The 5,744-nt window shown below is 36.6% G+C and overlaps 1 protein-coding gene across 1 annotated transcript in view; it reads left to right on the plus strand.

Annotated features, from left to right (window-relative positions):
- The window catches only part of tmem129 (transmembrane protein 129, E3 ubiquitin protein ligase), a 16,241-nt gene that overhangs the window by 8,533 nt on the left and 1,964 nt on the right, over positions 1 to 5,744 (plus strand). The window lies entirely within an intron of this gene.

A 5,744-nucleotide genomic window follows, 5' to 3' on the forward strand; every position in this document is an offset into this window, starting at 1 on the left:
GAAACAACACAAATTCAAAGCAGTTCAAAACCACGGATAGCGATTGGATCATTTTGACAAGTAATATTCAAATTTATTGAATATGATTGAAAATTACTAAGGTAATTATTTAATTTAAGGTAAAAATGGCTGAGTAATTCAATTTTTTTTAAAAGAAATGCATAGAAACACTACAGGAGTTATTTTACTTAACTTGATAAGTTGAGCAAATCAATAACAGTAATTATTTCAGTTTCATCAGTTTCTTTCCCACCAAAAATTAAATGGTCACATAGTAAGGAAAAAAATATTTAAATTAATGACTACATTTCTCTTTTTGATTTAGCCTTTCCCATGTTGATGCACTATTATTTTTTAACAGTTTTCAAACACCAGTGATGAAAAGACTAAAAATATTTGCAGGTGAAGGAAGGAACTCAACAGCACCACCTAGAAAAAATATGTAATTTTGTACCTTAAAATATGTAATTTTGTACCTCCTGATGTTTCTACACATCAACCACTTCACAAAAAGCCATATTGTGTCATTTCTCTTGTCCTCAGGTACCCCATCCTCAGGAATGTCTGAATTTCTCAGATTTTCAATTCCCCACCTCATTGCTCTCAGGTCCTGGATGATAGCGATAACCTGTTGCACCAAAGAACAAAATCTTACACTGACCTTGAGCAGCTCTATGGGGTCTTCCTCGTCCAAGGGAGATGTGACCGCTGATATCACATGCTTTAAGAAAAACATGTTATATATCTTGGTAGTCTCAGATTGGAAGTTCTCTTCAATGCCCATAACTTGACCAAAGGCCTGAGAAACTATGTTTTCAATTATGTTTTTTAAGTCTCTATATTTGTATTGGCAATACTCAATTTCGTCCAAAACCAGATCTGAAAAGACCTGCGTTAAATAGAGCAACCAATATTCTGTCCTTTCTCTGACGCTTTCATCTGGAGGTCCTGATGTCAAATCTTCGCAATTTCTTCTGCAATTTGCGTATAAACTCTGCAATTGCAAGAATCACGTGGTCTTTGACTAAAACCTGGAATTCTAATCTCAGTACAACTGGGAAACTCATCTTGTTAGCTTAAACTAGGATGTGTTACCAGTAGAACTGATTTGGAATATGGTAGAAATTTACCAAAAGGAATTCTATAAATGCTGCCCATGTGTGATGCAACAAGGCCATACTATAATGCAACTATAATGCATCAATCAGCACAAGAATATATGCAGCACTATGATGTAATTGGCCAAATCAAGTGTTCTGATGATCGTCAGATTTTGCTACTGCAGCACATCTAGACAGTTAAGTCTGTTGGTCTGCGCTACCTTTCGAAAACTGCTACCATCATGTTTACATACCAAAGAGCTTAGCAGTTAGTGTCAATGTTGAATATAAAAATTGGAAATCATTCTTTAAGTGACAGGACGTAAGTGGTGCTTAGTAGCATTTAAAAAATGTTAATGACAAACTTTTCTAAAAGCACCAGAATACTTGTTTAAAATATTTAAAATCCTGAGGCCATAACACTGTAATATATTTCTAACAGTAAGTGTTTGTGTAACCAGGTGGTTTACTAGGCTTGAGCAGCAAAGTTCTGTGAAAGCCTATTGTATCTGAAGGAATTCTTAATTTTATTTTCCACCCGAAATCATAAATTTGGGGTCTAAACATATTCAAAAACTCACACCAAACTTTGGCCAAAATTATCTCCAGCATGAAATTAAACTATTTTAATGGAATCGCAAGTGGGTGTGGCCAAACTGCTCTACAGCGACCCCTAACGTGCAATAGGACAAATTGTACATCATAGAAATCTGAAAGTTGGTACGTAGATTGCCCCCGCCAAATTATGGAAAAAAGTATCTTGGAGGTATGCCGTAATATGCACAGGGAAGCAGCAAAGGAGAAATTTTGTCTTTTTTTCCCACATTTACACACCTTGAACTTTAACCCTCTGATGCGCAACCGGTTCCTTTTTGACCTGGTGAGGTCATCTTTTTGCAATATCTTTGTAATGAAAAGTTTTTATCACTTCATATTCCAGGTATTCCTCAAGAAACATGTTACTGATATCATGCAATTCAAATTTTTAATTTACCTTTTATACATTTTAAGAAATAGCTTGTTTTATATCACTACCCCATTCTGCCGTGAGTGGGTCCAACATTATCTGCATTCATTTCCTATGGAATTTAATGGGAATCTTTGTTTCTTGCCAACTGTGACTGTCAGGAAAACATTTTTTTGTGAACCAAACACACTGAGACCTAAGTGTCACCCCTGAAAGATAATATTTTACGCAGCAAAAACTCTTATATATAAGTATTATCTTTATTTTTTACCTCACAAATGTGTCTGTGTCAATCATGAGTACTGTGACAGCGTTATTCTCACAAATCAACATATTACCCTTCATCAAAGTTAGCCAACACTAGTTATCTAACCAACTAGCTAACATTACCACCTATACTTTATTGTGCATGTGTATTATTTGTGTGTGTGTCTGACATCCTGGATAAGAAAACCAAGAGAGAGAGTGTGTTGAATGACATACAAAACCTGTTGATCAATGTGTTCTTTTATCATCTCAATAAATAAAATAAAAATTCATAGCTATATGAATAAATGCATAAATAAATGAGCTGAAAAAGGGTAAAGTGCCTTCTCTGGGTTGGGGAGAATATCTTGCCCCAAGTGGAGGAGTTCAAGTATCTCGGGATCTTGTTCACCAATGAGGGAAAAATGGAGCAGGAGATCGACAGGTGGATTGGTGCAGCGTCTGCAGTGAAGCGGGCGCTGCACCAATCTGTCGTAGTGACGAGAGCTGAGCCAAAAAGCGAAGCTCTTGATTTGCCAGTTTAAGTTCCTACCCTCGTCTATGGTCATGAGCTTTGGGTCATGTCCAAAAGAACGAGGTCACGGATACAAGCGGCCGAAATTAGTTTTCCCCATAGGGTGTCTGGGCTCTCCCTTAGAAAGAGAAGCTCAGATATCCAGGAGGGACTCAGAGTAGAGCCGCTGCTCCTTCACGTTGAGAGGAGCATCTGGACAGATGCCTCCTGGCCTTCTCTTTGTTGAGGTGTTCTGGGCAAGTCCCACCGGGAGGAGACCCCGGAGAAGACCCAGGACACGCTGGAGGGACGATGTTTCTCAGCTGGTCTGGGAACGCCTTGGGATTTCCCATGGAGGAGCTGGAACAAGTAGCTGGGGAGAGGGAAGTCTGGGCCTCCTTACTTAGGCTGACTCTGCGACCCGACCCCAGATAAACAGAAGACGGACGGACGGATAAATGCACACACATACACACACACACATGCGTGATACACACAGCATAATAGAATAGAGAGAGTAATGTTAGCTACCTTGGTTAGCTAGCTAGTTTCAAAAAACGTGCTCTTTCACAATATTGTCCATTATTGACATTTCATCATTGCTGTCATAAAATTGCTGTTGTCATTTTGTTTTAAAAATGTTCTGCAAATTGTTCTAAAAATGCTTAAAAAAGTGAAAAATGAAAATATTTCAAACATGATAATTCTTGTGTGAAATAAAACACAGTAGAAAGTATTATACAAAACATTATTTTGAATCAAAATTTTAAAAAAGTAGCAAAAAAACACACTGATTTAAACACAGGTCCAAAAAGACCCACTACGCATCAGAGGGTTAATGAACTCAGAGATTTTGAGCTGTCTGCTTCACTTTTGGTCAGTATGCAAATAACAGGTGGGGAATTAAAGCATGCCCCTAAACTGACAACCACAGTGGATTGTCAAAATAAGAGCATCACATACCCTACAAAATAAAAACCTTCATATTTTTCACATCATGTAATTGCTGTTTTGGACTTTATATGACTGGTTTAAATGAAACAATGTTACATATGGGATTAGTGTGGTCTTTTAAAATTTAGCTTACTGAAAATTTCAAAATAAAAGCCTCATCATACATACTCTATACATATTAACCTGAAAATGGACTATAATGGGATATTGCTTATAACAAAGACTTCCATGATGGTGACGGAACACATTCTCATGGCAGCGTTAACATGCTAGCCCAATGTTTCTCAACCTTTTTCGGCCAGCGCCCCCCCAGCCTTTATCCAGGTCCCTCAGCGCCCCAACCAAATAATTTGTAGGCTACTTTACACTGACTATTATTTTATTATTAATATTACTATCACTATTGTAGATATTTTGATTTTTATGCTTGTTTCTGTATTTATCATCAAGATAATTTCCCAGAGGACAAAAAAGCCATGGGAATAGAAATTATTTTCACAGGTGTAAAAATAATTTACAATTATATAAATTATAATTGAAAAATGCAATGAATGAACATTCACCTTAAAATTAGTAGGCCTATAAGCAGCTAATCAGAGTGTAAAAAATATTCTTGTTCTGTGCAATTTTCTGATGTTAGTTGCTAAATCTTGCACAAAATGACCAGATAAAAGATGAACAACAATATCAGTTTAAACTTTGATCTATTTGCAAAACGACTGAGCTCTGCAACATTAAAACATGGATAGAACTGTAACTACATTAATCATAGCTCTTCTTCTCTTCAGTGTTTCTGTCGGTTTCTGGTGGCGCAGCTCTGTGCTGCCTTCAGGAGAATGGGACATCAGAGTATCATCCATAAAATTTCACCCACATGGCATTTATTGTGCAAACCAGAGTTTCAGTGGAAAAACAAAAGTTCCTTTTAATGCCATAGAAATATGAGACAGAAACATGGATTATATCTTTATATAGACCTGTCTATTGATTATAGATTAATAGTTTTACTGGACAGAAATTACAAAGAACAAATCTGGTTCTTAATCAAATCCTAATGAGTCAAACTGAAAGTGTCATGGAGTCGTCAGCCTCATGACATTAACACTGACATGAAAATAATATTGAAGAAATAAATATATCAAATCTAATCAAAAACATAAATATGTGATAAGTTCCTTATTGTTATGGTCTGTAAGATATATTTATTCTCAGTATTAGATGTGGTCTCAACAAACCCATGGCACTTCAGCAATATTATTTTACCTTATATCTGAAAACCGTGTCTGTTTATTCTTGCCATACAGTCCTCTGTATTAATTATTGCTCGAAATGTCTTGCCATACAAGTTTATTCCTCTATTTACTTTAGTTTCTTAGTTTATTCTTGCATTTTGTTCTTCATTCATTTCCATTTAGTTTCCTTTGATTAGTATTATCCTCTCGGTTTATTGCTATTTCCACTTTAGTTTCTTTCCTGTTGCTAGATTTATTTTATCATTTATTGATGCTCACCATCATTCATCTTCACTCATCACCTGCTGCGCCACCTAATCAGGCACGTGCAGAGGGAGGGGGTGTGGGGGGGGGACTCTAGGGAGGCTTGAGCACCTACCCCTTTTGCTCCTTGCCCCCTCATGCCCTTTTTAGCCAATTTCTTTTCTTTTCTTTTTTTTTTGGTATTATTATTTTCTAAGCCCTCTTCTGACACTATAAAATGAACGCCCCCTATCGAGGTATCACCCATGGAGGGATTTCTTTATTTAAATGGGTTCATTTTTCAGAGGGATACAAAGGTATGGTGATTTTAGTAATTACATGTTTATAAGAGCGATTTTCTGTTGTCCTTCCATGGAAGCGGGCAGCATCCAGACGGAAATAAAACACTTTTTATTATAAGTTGCTGCTTTGACATGATCACAGAACTGCCAAAACATATGTACAAAAATCCTCAATAAAACATAAAA

This window comes from Poecilia formosa, unplaced genomic scaffold (genome assembly GCF_000485575.1).
Source record: "Poecilia formosa unplaced genomic scaffold, Poecilia_formosa-5.1.2 Scaffold623, whole genome shotgun sequence".
Taxonomy (NCBI): Eukaryota; Metazoa; Chordata; class Actinopteri; order Cyprinodontiformes; family Poeciliidae; genus Poecilia; species Poecilia formosa.